General features: G+C 41.5%; 1 pseudogene; it reads left to right on the forward strand.

Annotated features, from left to right (window-relative positions):
* Positions 1-7,105: 7,105 nt before the first annotated feature.
* The window catches only part of LOC122586630, a 218,981-nt pseudogene continuing 211,096 nt past the window's right edge, over positions 7,106-14,990 (forward strand).

Consider the following 14,990-nt stretch of genomic DNA (forward strand, 5'->3'; position numbering starts at 1 on the left):
ATGAAATCAACAAGAAACACAATATGACCTACTTGGATAGTCATGTTTTTAGCAATCCCAATGGGATACTGAAAAGAATAGTCAGCTAATCTTATACTTATATGGGTAGGTCTCAAAACTCCTAAAGCCAACTTACCCCAAACCGAGTAAGGCATCAAATTAATGCTAGCCCCTAAATCAGCAAGTGCCTTACAAGTAAGAGAACGAATAGAACAAGCTATAAGGAAACTCCCTGGATCCTCTACCTTAGGTGGAAATTGGTTCTACAAGATAGCAGAACACTCGACATTAAGATATGTAGCCTTCATCTCATCAATCTTTCCTTTCTCCGTCACTAGTTCCTTAATAAACTTGGCATAGTTGGGCATTCCCTGAATCAAATCAACCAATGGAACATTAATGTGAACATTTTTAATCATATTGACAAACTTATCATATTGTTCCTTCAATTTCGCCTTTCTGAACCGCTGTGGAAATGGAACCTTGGGCTTGTAAGGCTTAGCCTCGGGTGTCACAGCCGGTTTCGGTGGATTAACCGGATTCTTCAGAGTCGGACTATCCTCCATTTCAATCTCCTCATCAACATCAGCATCTTCAGTCCCTGAATCTTGCACATTTGAAACAACAACATTAGGATTAAGAGGAGGGTCATAGGATCTACCTGTTCGGGTAGTAATGGCCTTTGCTTGCTCCTGACGAATTGGAGGTGGAGTATACTTCTGTCCATTGTTAGGACCTTGATTCTGCTTTGGATTCTGTTGAGTGTTACTAGGCAAAGCACCCTAGGGCCTAGTGATAGCAGTCATTCTACTCTCAAGATCCTTGAAGTTGATATCCTGATTCTTAGCATTCATCTCCACTTTACCATTTATCCTGTCCTGCCTCTCACTCAACTCCCTAGTATCCCCCCTTATATTCTGAATACTTGTGTTGGTCTCAATCTGATTGCTCATCATATGCTTCATCATTTCTCTCAACTCGGCATTAGGATCGGTAGTAGAAGAAGAAGAACCTGATCCTTGGCTTTGTTGAGTCTCCTGCTGCTGTGGCTTACTTTGATAATTATTTCTTTGCCACCTGTTACCTGAGAAACGAGTAGTATTAGTAGGAAAAGAAGAGTTATAGGAGTTATTACCTGATGACCGGTTCTGAAAACCGGTGTTGCGCTGGAAACCTCCTTGTTGATTCTGCACAAAGTTGACATCTTCAAGTCCCCGATTGGGATAATCTTCAGAATAGTGTGTCTCTCCACAATGATCACAACCATCAGCAAGAACTTTCATATCCCTTTCAAGATAACCAAACCTAGATTCTTGAGCTGCAAATCCCTTATCCATACGAGCAGATAATGCCTGAATCTCTTCAATTACTCCAGAACTGTTGCTAGCCTTGGCCCTTGCAACTTTCCCTTCCTTAGTAACTTTCTTAAACCGACTCTCATTCCTCAAAAACCTTTGATCATCCATGCTCGTATGATCCTTTAACATAGCCTTCAAAATCTCATAACCTTGATTTGGTGTAATCTTGCTGAAACTCCCTCCAAAAGCATAACCATTTCTCTTTTAGAAGTCCTATTCAGGCCATCAAAGAACAACTCAACATACTTTTCTTTGGTCAATTCATGCCCTGGACAATTCCTCAACATTTCTTTGAAATGGATCCATGCATCAACAACATCTTCCCCATCTTCTTGCAAAAAGGACCTTATCAAGTTTTCTAACTTCCTTTAAGTTCTAACTGAGTAAAACTCACCAATAAAAGCTTCCTTAAGTTGGTCCCAAGTAGTAATGGAATTCTAGGGAAGATCATTAAACCAGTCTTCAGCCTCTCCGGTGAGAGTAATGGGAAAAGTCTCAAGTTTCACGGCACTCATTTGGTTTTGGCCATATTGATAAAGCCGTGCCAACTTCTCAAATCTCTCCAAGTGCTTGTACGGATCCCATTTCACTTTTCCATCAAACTTGTTCTCCTCAATGCTTTTAACATGATTCGGCTTCAAGTTGAAAGTTTAATCAATACCCGGTGGTCTAATAGCGGAACCACGAGCCGTAGGAATAGTGTGGGCCCGATCACCATAACGGATGTCATTTGGGTCTCTTGGTCGTTCGTCACCCATCTCCTCTTTAACAAGTTCTAGATTAAAGAATTCCTCTAAGTAGAAGCCTTCTTCGTCTGAATCCAGAGTTGGGTGAGCTACAGGTGAATACGGTATTGGTGCTGAAAAGTTGATCTTACGTCTTGGTAGCGTTCTCAAAGGACTATGCAAAGGTAGACCCGAAGAACGCAAGTTCATCAACTAGAAATAATCCTACAAAACACAACTAACACCACACGTCAAATGCACCTGTGATAATCAAAGAAAAAGCTAAACTATTAAAGAAAATAACTTCCTGATATGTCGTATTTTATACCCATTTCCTACGGTTTATATAGTTAAGTTAGCATGTTTAATGAGTCGTTTTGTATACATTTGTTGCGTTTATGGTATTTGTTAGTGTTTCAGGTTAGTAGCAGATACTTGAGCGTATTTTGGAAGAAAACGACATTCTTGGGGTGAAATAAGTGTTTACGGATGATTTCCGAGTCGTTTGGATGAAGTTTGGTAAAAGTCAACGGAAGTCAAACCTGGAATCAAGACGAGCTGCGCAGCAGCTGTAAAACAGTGAACTATAGCTGCGCAGCAGCTTAGTAAGCTGCGCAGCAGCCTGCCTAGTGAGTTTCCAGCGAAGTCAATGAAAGTCAAACGGTCAACCGCGGTCAGAAGGGAGCTGCGCAGCAGCTTATGTCGACATCTGCACACTATTTTTGGGAAACATATAAATAGCTTGTTTTTCATCCCAAAACCCTATGTTACATTTTGGCAGCCGTTTTATAACCCATTTTTGGAGACTTTTGATCAGATTTCTCATCTTTGAAGATTGATATTACAATTGGATTATCCTCGTTATTTCCGTTCAATCCTTTGTACTCGGTAACGATGAATTCCTTCATTCTGTTTTGTTATTTGTATTTCAATATGAGTGGTTAATCACCTTTTCATCCATCTTGATGGAGTGAGACATTATGTAGGGATTGCACAATATTTATTAATTCAAGTGATTTGATTTAACATTTTGTCGTGAACTTAATCTATTAATTCTTTGTTATTCAATTATTGATTGCGGATAATTTGTGCTTGTTTCTTAGTGACGACTAGGATTTGGGTACAAGTTATTTTGATTGCTTTGCTAGAAGCAATTGGTTCTATGACGGGTACGGTAGGGGGTAGTGAATATTTGATAAGAATTGACGGGTTGACGGTTGGGTACAATCGATTAGGCAAAATTGTTATCTGAAATGATCAAAAAAATTGTTTAACGAGGGAAGTTATAAAAAGGCGTCTCGGGGTACCGGTCTTAATAACGAAACTAGTTTATATAAGAGAGTCGAATAAGTAGTTAACTTGACGGGTACGGGGTTAACGATTAATTTGAGTCTCGGTCATTAAATCACTAAATTGAATTTGAACTTCATCAAATGTGCAATCCTAACATTCTGTTGAGCGAAATCAAGATGGGTGACTTTTAAATTCTTGTTATAAACTACCAACTCTTTTTCGATTAATCCTGTGGGATTACTAATTTCCAACTAACTATTTGCATCGTGGCAATTCGGCCACAAAAACCCCCCATTTTACTTGAATCATTAAACGTTTTTACAAATGCTTGTTTAAGTCCTTGCGAACGATCTCGGCTTACCAGTTTTTCACTATACTGCATACGATCAGGTACACTGCCTGTAAGTGTGTAGTTATCAGTATTATTCGGTAAATCGTGTTATAAATTTAAAGCTAGATTTCGCACATCAAGTTTTTGGCGCCGCTGCCGGGGAATTAATTTAAGTAATTGTTAGTTTTGTGATTCGATCCTCCCTTGCAATTCAATTGTGAGGAAGTTAATTGTTTTTCATAGTTAGATTTTATTCTTTTTTTTGTTTCAGTTTCATTTTGTTAGTTTCTGGTGCGGTTAACGTTTCCTTGTGGTGTTTGTGCAGGTGCTTTGTAGTTGATGAACACAAGAACCTCTGGTAGACCTTTGCTTAGTCCTCAATCTAATCCAGGGAAAGCCAGACGACGCTTAATCAGATCAAACAACACGGAGCCTTCAAACACTGAAAACCGTGACCACCCGGACGTAGACTTGGATAAATATTACTCAAAGGAAGGTTCAACGTCCGGGGTGCACTTAAGTCCTAAATTCTCCGAAGGTAGTAGTTTGTTCAAAACTGGTGATAGTTCAAGGGAAGAAGATAATCAGGATAAAACTGAGCATCAGGATTTAACCGAGATTCTTAAAGAAAATCCTCAGCCAACTCAACCAGTCAGAGCCAGGAGAATGGGTGATAGAGAGCCGGAAAACCCCAATAACCGTCTTTACGGTGACCGTAGGAGAAATGTCCCCACAAATAGGGGCACCCCTATTCGCCTTCCAACCACCGGAGTAAACTTTTCTCTTAAAGGAAGTCATTTGAAAAGTGTGGAGGAGGAGAAGTTCGATGGGGTAACGAATAATGATCCATATGGGCATTTGGAAAGGTTCGAGAAGATTTGTAGGTTCTATCACTATGGCGCGAACCAAGATGACAATGTGAAGCTTGAGCTTTTTCCACTCACTTTATGTGGAGGAGCTAAAGCATGGTTAAAAGAGCAGCCAGATGATCTGTATACCACATGGGATGAGCTTCGTGTTGGGTTCATTGATGAGTTCTACTCTATAAGGACTCAGAGACAGTTGGAGAATAAGATCCGATCATTCACTCAAGATCCAGGGGAAGATGTAGTAGATGCCTGGAAACGATATAAGGAGATGATCAGGAATTGCCCAGGAAACAATTTGAACACGGAAGCAGTGGTTGAAATTTTCTATGATGGGTTATTAAAGAGAACTAGAAGGGAATTAGCCGGGGCATTTGGAGGAAGTTTGAACAATGTCACCCCAGCTGAAGGATACAAAATCTTAGATGATATGGCCAAAGAGTTTTCCGATCGTGATGAGGTTGTAAGTAAGAGAACTAGTGGAAAGACTGTAGCAAAGTTGGAGAGTAGTGAAGAATCAAGCTTGGTTGCTGAAGTCAAAGCCCTCACGAAGCAGATGAACGAGAGGTTTGACAACCAAGACGTGAGATTCAAAAGCATTGAAAGGGATGTCAAGGTGATTGCTGATGGGTGTGACTACTGTGGGGACATGCATTATTCAGAAGATTGTCCGGATAAGCCAGCTCAGGAAGTTAACTATGTCCAAAATCAGCAAGGGAACTTCAGTCAGGGTACCGGTTATCAAAATCGGTCATCAGGTACTTCTTATCCTTCGTCCAATTTTAATGCTAATAATTCTGGTTTTGTTGGAAGCAGGTTTAGCAGGTTCAACAGTCAACAAAATGCGAATTCGGAATTGAGAGACATCATGAAAGATTTGGTAGGCGCTCAGAAAGCTACCAGTGAGAAGATGGCCTCTCAATGGGATGCTATGACTACTAGGTTGGATGGGTTGGCGAGTAAGCTTGAGCAAAGTTCGAAGAGTACTCAGGCAACGTTTCAGGATATTGAAGCAAGGTTGGAAAGGCTAGGAAACTCAAGCAGGCAGCCCGGTACCCTACCGAGCAACACTCAGCAGAACCCGAAACCTCAACAAAACAGCCAAGGATCTGGAGCTAAGTACAACCATCCGAATGCAAGAAATGAGCAAGTCAACGCAATCACGACGAGAGCAGGTAACTCTTATAACTCTGCAAATGTTTCACCTAATGTTGTTACTCCTTTTGTGCAGATTGAACCAGAAGTTGCAGTTGATGAAGAAATCGAGATGGAGCCAATCCCGGCCATTCCATCTAAGAAAGTCGAGAAACCTACTGATGAGGCACCTCCCGTGAAGCCTTACAAACCGAAGGTGCCTTATCCTCAACGGTTGAAGCAAGGGAAGATAAAGGCGAACTTCAAGAAGTTCGTTGATCTGATTCAGAATGTTAACATTACTGTTCCATTAGTTGATCTCCTTGCAGGTATGCCCAACTATGCAAAGTTTCTAAAAGATCTCATTTCGGATAGGAAGAAACTTCAAGAAGATAAGACGGCAGTCATGAGTGCCGAAGTTTCAGCAATAATAAAGAACGAGATACCTCCTAAGCTTGATGATCCAGGGAGTTTTCTTATTTCTTGTTCTTTTGGTCTTGAGTTATACAAGGCATTGGCCGATCTTGGGGCCAGCATCAATCTAATGCCTTATTCAGTTTATAAAAAGTTGTCTCTGGGTGCATTGACCCCAACCCGTATGAGCATTAGGCTCGCGGATAGATCTTTCCAATATCCCATGGGGATAGCGGAAAATTTGCAGATTAAGGTGGGTCATTTGATATTCCCGGTGGATTTTGTTATTTGGAAATGGAGGCGGACATCAATGTGCCTCTAATTTGGGCCGACCATTCCTCATGACCGCGGATGCCATCATCCGAGTCAAAGCTAAGGAAATTTCCTTAGGTGTCGGTAATGACCGGGTTATGTTTAATGTTGATAAAGCTCTTAGGCATCCATACTCATGTGATGAATCGTGTTTCAGGGTCGATGTGGTTGAAGAGAAAGATGCTTTGGAGAAGGAGCTTATGGACTACTTAGATATGGAAGATGGACAAGCAGTGTTAGCTTGTAGTGAAGAAGAGCATGAGTGGGTAGAAGAAATGATGCAGGAAATCATGGCTCTTGATGTTGATGAAACTCCACGGGAGGATGAACCTTTCGAAGAAATCAATAATGGTGAAAGTATCCGAGTTCCTACATCGGTTGAAAGTCCTCCCACCGATTTGGAACTTAAGCAACTTCCGGATCACTTGGAGTATGCATATTTGGAAGGTACGTCTCTTCTTCCGGTTGTTATCTCATCTTCTTTGATGGAGGATGAAAGTCTAGACTTATTACTGTGTTGAAGGCCCATAAAAAGGCCTTTGCATGGAAGATTTCGACATCCCGGGTATAAGTCCAGAATTTTGTAAGCACACAATTAACTTTGTCGATGATGTTAAACCTGTTGTGCAAAGACAACGGAGATTGAATCCAAATATGAAGGATGTTGTTAAAAAAGAGGTTTTGAAATTGTTAGATGCGGGAATCATATTCCCCATTTCTGATAGTTCATGGGTAAGTCCGGTACACTGTGTACCGAAAAAGGGTGGGATGACTGTTGTTGTAAATGACAAAAATGAACTAATTCCCACAAGAACTGTTACGGGGTGGAGGGTATGCATCGATTATCGGAAATTGAATGAAGCGACCCGCAAGGATCATTTCCCTTTACCATTCATTGACCAAATGCTCGAACGGCTCGCCGGAAACGAGTATTTCTGTTTTTTAGACGGGTTTTCTGGGTATTTCCAAATACCCATAGACCCGAAAGACCAAGAAAAGACCACCTTTACTTGTCCCTATGGCACTTATGCCTATAGGAGGATGCCCTTCGGTCTTTGTAATGCACCTGGTACTTTCCAACGTTGCATGAATGCCATCTTTCAGGATATGCTAGAAACTTCCATGGAAGTCTTTATGGATGATTTTTCTGTGTTTGGTAGTTCATTTGAAAGTTGTTTGAAGAGTCTTGACAAAATGTTGGAAAGGTGTGAGCGGGCACATTTGGTTTTGAATTGGGAGAAATGTCATTTTATGGTCAAGGAGGGTATTGTTTTGGGACATAAAGTTTCTAGAGAAGGGTTAGAGGTAGACAAAGCTAAAATTGATGTAATAAGCAAATTACCTCCACCTACAAATGTTAAGTCGGTTAGAAGCTTCCTTGGTCATGCCGGGTTTTACCGGAGGTTTATTAAAGATTTTTCTAAAATCACTAGACCCATGACTAAGTTGTTAGAGAAGGATGTCCCGTTTGTTTTTGATAAAGACTGTCTTGATGCATTCAACTTGCTTAAAGAGAGTTTGACCAATTCCCCCATTATGACTCCACCCGATTGGTCCTTACCATTCGAGTTGATGTGTGACGCTAGCGATTATGCCTTAGGGGCCGTTTTAGGCCAAAGGGGGATAAGCATTTCCGCCCTATTTCGTATGCTAGCAAGACTTTGAACCCAGCTCAACAGAATTACACTGTCACTGAGAAAGAGTTGTTAGCTGTGGTGTATGCTTTTGATAAATTCCGTCCCTACTTGGTCCTTAACAAGACAATTGTCTACACTGACCACTCTGCCCTAAGGTACTTGTTCACGAAACAAGATGCTAAGCCTCGTTGATTCGTTGGGTCTTGCTTTTGCAAGAATTCGACATTGAAATTAAAGACAAAAAGGGAGCAGAGAATGTGGCAGCTGACCATCTTAGTAGGCTCGAAAACCCTCACCGTGAGGAGTTACAAGAGCATGATATTAATGATGATTTTCCTGATGAGTTTTGATGAAGATTGAAACAGGTCCTTGGTTCGCCGATATTGCTAACTATCTCAGTTCAGGTGTAATTCCAGAAGAAATGTCAAAGCAAGAACGGAGGAAACTTCATACCGAGGCCAAACATTACTTTTGGGAAAATCCATTTTTGTTTAAAATTTGTGCAGATGGGATGATAAGGAGATGTGTAGCCGATAATGAGACACGCCAGATTCTAGATGCTTGTCACCATGGGCCAACCGGGGGACACTATGGAGCATCCGTCACTGGTAAGAAAGTTTATGATGCTGGTTTCTTTTGGCCAACCGTGTTCAAGGAAGCACAAACCTTGGTAGAGGTTTGTGATGTGTGTCAACGGCAAGGTAATATTTCCAAACGAGATGAAATGCCGCAAAACTTATTCAGGTATGTGAAGTTTTTGATGTTTGGGGCATAGACTTTATGGGACCTTTTCTCCCATCGAATAGGAATTTATATATCCTTGTTGCCGTTGATTATGTTTCAAAGTGGGCCGAGGCGAAAGCCTTGCCAACGAATGATGCACGTGTGGTCATTCATTTCTTGAAAAAGCTTTTCTGTAGGTTTGGTGTGCCTAAGGCCTTAATCAGTGACCGCGGAAGTCATTTCGCGAATCACCAACTCGCTAAGGTGCTTAAGAGGTACGGTGTAAATCACCGTTTTTCAACCTCATACCACCCGCAAACGAGTGGCCAAGTGGAAAACACGAATCGGGCACTAAAGAGAATTCTTGAGAAGACCGTAGGAGATAATCCGAAGTCTTGGTCCACCAAGCTTGATGATGCTCTATGGGCATTTAGGACCGCCTACAAGACACCAATTGGGACTACCCCATTCGGTTGCTTTATGGCAAGACTTGTCATCTACCTATCGAAATTGAGCATAAAGCCTTTTGGGCGCTCAAGAATTGTAACATGGACCTAGTTGAGGCTGGTGAGTTGAGATCTATGCAATTAAATGAACTAGATGAACTCAGGTTGTATGCTTATGATAACTCCTTGTTGTACAAGGAACGAACTAAAGTGTGGCATGACCGTAGGCTTAGAACGAAGGATTTTAAAGTAGGAGATAAGTTTTGTGTTCCTTTCTAAGTACAAGTTCAAGCAACCCAAGTTGACATCTAGGTGGACCGGCCCCTTGTGATCAAACATGTCTATCCATCTGGTTATGTGGAATTGTTTAAATCGGATGGCACTTCTTTTATTGTAAATGGTCACAGGTTAAAGTTTACCATGAGGAGGAGAATTGTGGGAGTCGTCGTTGACGAGCTTCCCTTTTTCGCTGAAGCATGAAGAAGACGTGCGAGAGCTAGCTAGCGACTCGTAAATAAATTAAGCGCTTCGCGGGAGGCAACCCGTGCTTCTCGTTCTCTTATTTGTGGTTATTTTGTTTATTTATTTGGTATTGTGTTTTAATAAGAACTTACAGGTAGAGTCCGCTGACACTCCTTTCGGTAAGTCGTTTAAGTGTTCGAAGGTATGTTGTTGTCATACAACTTGGTCGTTTTGAGAAAACCAGGAAATAGAAAAGAAAATCTAAAAAAAAAAAAAAAAAAAAAAAAAAAAGGGGGGTGCGCCGCAGTCCTCAAGCTGCGCCGCAGCTAGACCTTCTGTTTGAAAACTGCGCCGCAGCCAGGAAGCTGCGCCGCAGTTAACCTTCTGTTTGAAAACTGCGCAGCAGCTAGGAGGCTGCGCCGCAGCTTGTCAGTCAAAACAGTCAAATTTTTTTATTTAATTTTTAGTCAATAAATAAGATTGTGGGGATGTTTTTCTTCACACACATATTAATTTCTGAGTTTCCTTTTCTTTCCCTCTCTCTCGATCGGCCATGCACCACCTCCTACTTCAATCTCTTTTTTTCTTTTAATCTTGCAACATGACTAGAACAGGGAAGGTATGTTTTTTTTGTTTTCTCTATTTTTAAATTCTAAATCATTAAATCTATAAGTTTGGGCATTATAGTTTTATTAGATTCTAAAAATATCAAATTTACTGTTGAGAAGATTAAGAACAAGGAGTAATTAGTTGTACTTTGATATTGAAACTTCATGGAACTAGTTAATCTAGTTAGGGCTTGATTCAAAAGTGTTTACTTTAAGTGAAGATAAACCTAAAATTGAAATTAGGATGAATGTGGAGAGGCTTGTGTTCACCTACTGTGCTTGCATCTAGTCGTTCCAGGCTTCAAAACAGCAAAGCTGCGCCGCAGCTCTCGAACAGAAACCCAAAGCGCGCCGCAACTTCATCCAGAAACGCCAAGCTGCGCCGCAGTTCGGTGGCTGCGCCGCAGCTGCTCTGTTCATCACCTGACCTCATTTTACTTCATATACGTTTAAGTTATATTGGGGTTGAGGTTTTGATGTTCTTGTTTGTGTAGGATGCCGACTTACGCGTCCGGCCGAGGGGGTTCTCGTGTTTCGTCCGCCACTGCACCTCCGCACACCTACTGTTGAGCTTACCCCGCGGCTGTCGCTATGGGCGTTCCAGCCCATCCGTGGCTTCGATTTCCACATCTAACTCCAGAGAACAAGAATAAATGTACCAATCGTTTGGCTACCTTGTACAATAAGGACATTACTGAGCCTAAGTTCATGGAAAGCAGTATGCTGAGAAGTTAGACGTGAGGACTGAGATCAATAATTTCTTTACTCTAAGCATGGGGGACCGATTCTGATGGGAATCGAATCGATCGAGATTTAGTATGTGGTTGATATCTTAGTAATAGGGAGAAAGTATATAAGGAATGGTGTTTGGAGTTCTACTCTACCATCTCTGTTGATGACATTGATTCAGTAAAGAGTGTGTTTGAAGGTGAGGTGATTCATTTAGGTGTGGGGGTTTAAACGGCATGACCATTGCTGAATTGGGGTGTGCACGGGGATGTATACTCAGGAAATGCTAGATGATCCTTTTTCTGTAACTTTTGAAGCATGCTGCTAGGACCACTACTGGTTTCCTCAGGGATCGGGGGATTCGCGAGACTATTATACTCGCATCTCTGGCGGTAAGACTTGGAAATCAGTTTGTGGGGCAAACACAATTAAATCCCCCTTTTGAGATTGCTTCCTAAGATGCTTGTTCACTTTTTTGTCCAGCGGACACACCACCCGGACAACTGTATGTGAGGATTTGTGGTTAATGAGGATTTTGCACGAGGGAATCATGTGATGACAGCTTGTCCTCCGTATGTGCTTGCTAAGCACATGGGAACAAAGGGGGTGAAGGACTCGGGGTTGGTTTGTGGCCACTTTGTCACAAAAATTGTTCAACATTTTCAGCTGGAAGATGATCGGGCAACGTGTAGGCTTTAATCTGAATTGGAAACTTATGAAAGCTTTACCTTTACTGAACTGGCTCGTTTTGGTTGCTTCGGCCGAGAGAAAGAACCGGAATGAGCGTTACCAATTGATTGCTTATGATGAAGGTGACCAGGGGGACGATGACGAGGATGATCAAAGAGGCCATGATGATGATGAGGAGATGGCTGATGCACTGAGCAGCAGCCGAGGCTACGCGACGCCCTAAGCGTCGGGCCACCTCTTTACGCAGGAGCATTCTTCATTTGTAGCTCCGGAAGGCTCGTTCGATCTTTCTCCTTACAGGGTCTAGTAATCAGATGTTGAATCCCAGCAACAGTTCCAGATGATATGGCTGGATTCCAGACAAGGAGGATGACTTTCGACATAAGTGGGCGATGATTTGACCTATATGGTTCTAGTTTGGGGAGAGTGGTTTATGACTCTCGACGTTATCAGCCTATGCTAGAAGCACAGTTACCGGCCAAGAGTATCATCCGCCACAGTCATTCAGCTATGATCCGCGAGAGTATTTTTATTCATCAGCAGCGGGTTGGTGGCGGTTTTTACTTCCACCAGAACGCCAGTTCGAGATGCCTCCTCACACGATCCTGGTACTTAGGGGGATATGCCGGTCCGTTTGGTCATTATGCAGGTACCTAAGCCGGGACGGATGCTGGCGAGACAGGCGCTGCGGAACTACTTTTGCTGAGCAAGTTGTTGGATCTTTATTTGATGTTGGTAACATTCTGGTTACCGTCCGTACCCACATCACACCAGTGATCTACTTTTGGGCTGACGAGGCTTGTCCTTATGTGAACATTTCCATTTTCCGTACGTTATTTTATTTCTTGGTGGACATCGTATTTTAATCCATTTCCATTACTAATTAGGGTAGGGTGATGGCATGCTTAACTATATGATTATTTGTGCTTGTGCTGTGTTTGTGTGGCAGCCGTTCAAGGTTTTGATATGTATATGCTGGCAGTAAGTTCAGCGCATAATGGATGGGTAGTTTGTTGCACAAATAACTCTCGCATTTTCGTTTTGTATCCGGTATGTGGTTCTATTCTTGCTTTGTCGCTTACCTATTTCGTGTTGTGATGATCTGGACATTGAGGGCATTGTCCATCTTAAGTGTGGGGGGGGGTGGCAAATAGGTTTAAGCTACCGGGTATATCACTTTTGTTTTGTCATTTGATTCTATCGGTTTTGTTGATATGTCCCTCTCGTAGGCCTTGGATTTTATCTAGGGGTATGAGTTTCTATTTGAACTCTAACTGTGATGTGCATGTTTGAAACTGGTGCTATCAATTTGGCGGAATAATAGAAGTTAATATGATTTTAAACTTGACTTGAACTTGTCGTGGTGAATGCTTTTGACACTTAAGTTCATATTTATTAAGCAATTTTACTACCAAATTTTCCTTGACAAAAGAAATTTTTAATTGGCGAAGTGTGTCTGAACGGTATTTGGCTATCCTTCGGGATTGATAACATTACTTGCATGTATATACACCCAAAACACAAATTGTGAGATTCATCCTGTCACATATAGTTGTTCAAGTGGCGGTTTGGTTGTTTGCCTCGTAAATACGTCCCTCTCTTAGGCTCTTGGATTTATTCGGGAGTAAGGGTATTCATTTTTGATGCCTTGCACTAGGATGTGCGTGTTTGAGGTATTTCTAAGCCATTTCCGGGTCTCTTCTCGATAAGAGTGTGCGGTGATGTGTTGATTCTAGAACTTGGCCTGGTGATCGTGACAAGTACATTGGATGATGAATGGGCATTTAGGTTTGACCTTACTTTTCTTTCTTTCGTTTCTTTTCTTTCTTTTATCTCTATAATCACCTATACAACTTATACACAATCCTATACTTGCATATATACACATTTTCCTTTCTTTGAAGCTTCAGATTAATCTTATAACAATACATTCTGGTAATTTAGCTGTTACCCTTGTCTGAAACTTCACCTAATTACACTTACTATTCCGTTAGTCTAATCTGGGGGCCATTGATTGTCATGGTTGTTGAATGGTTTGGGAGATTCTTATTGGGTGATTGTGGAATGTTCTTGTCTTGAGAATACAAAAAAACGGGTTAAGTTATTGAAGATTGTCTGAATGTTCAAATAAAGAAGTGAAGAGTTATAGACATGTTAATTGTGGGGAAGAGAGTATTTCTAGTAGAGTAAAAAATGGGTCAAAGAAAATTAAGTTGTTGTATCATTATCTATGGAAGATTAGATGATAATAAGTGTTGAGGTTGATACACCACTATGGTGTCGGGTTTGCGTGATACTTAAAGGTGTGTTCGCGGGATAGCACCGTATAGGTTGGTGGTGTGTTGGCAATCAATGGTTTGGGTGGTTAGACTATTCTGTACATCTCTACACATACCTTATACTTTGGGTTCTTTCATTACTGTAACCTATAAACTTCCCATTTCCATTGTAAATACCCGTAAACATAGCCTTAGTTTGAATATACAATCACCCTTATGCCTATTCGACAATGTACTGATCCTTGCGCCTTATGGTGAAGTGACGATCCGAGATCAAGCCTATGGTAAAAAGTATACATCAACTGAGCTATGAGTGATTCTTCATATATTCAACCCCGAAAGTAAGTTATTGGAGTAGAATGATATTGGTAGGATCGTTGTTCATGTATGCTTAGTTGGTTATCGTGGCTTACGGATTGTTCAGGTTGTCAAACATTTCGAGTTTTCATTTAAGATTAAAAATGCTTCACCGCCCTCGTCAATTGAAAGCTTGGTGTTGCTGCTTTTTGATACTTGTCACTCTGGTTGATAAGTGATTCAAGAATGTTTCATTTAAAATTTGGATTGCTTGAGGACAAGCAAAGCTTAAGTGGGGGGGATTTGTATGTCGTATTGTTTACCCTTTCCTACGGTTTATAGAGAAGTTAGCATGTTTAATGAGTCGTGTTTGTATAAATTTGTTGCGTTTATGTATGTTAGGTTTAGGTTAGTAGCAGATACTTGAGCGTATTTGGAAGAAAACACATTCTTGGGGTGAAATAAGTGTTACGTTTGATTTCCGAGTCGTTGGATGATGTTTGGTAAAAGTCAACGGAAGTAAACTGGAATCAAGACGAGCTGCGCAAGCAGCTGTAAAACAGTGAACTATAGCTGCGCAGCAGCTTAGTAAGCGGGCGCAGCAGCCTGCCTGTGAGTTTCCAGCGAAGTCAATGAAAGTCAAACGGTCAACGCGGGTCAGAGGGAGCTGCGCAGCAGCTTATAAG

Source organism: Erigeron canadensis, chromosome 2 (genome assembly GCF_010389155.1).
Source record: "Erigeron canadensis isolate Cc75 chromosome 2, C_canadensis_v1, whole genome shotgun sequence".
Classification (NCBI taxonomy): Eukaryota; Viridiplantae; Streptophyta; class Magnoliopsida; order Asterales; family Asteraceae; genus Erigeron; species Erigeron canadensis.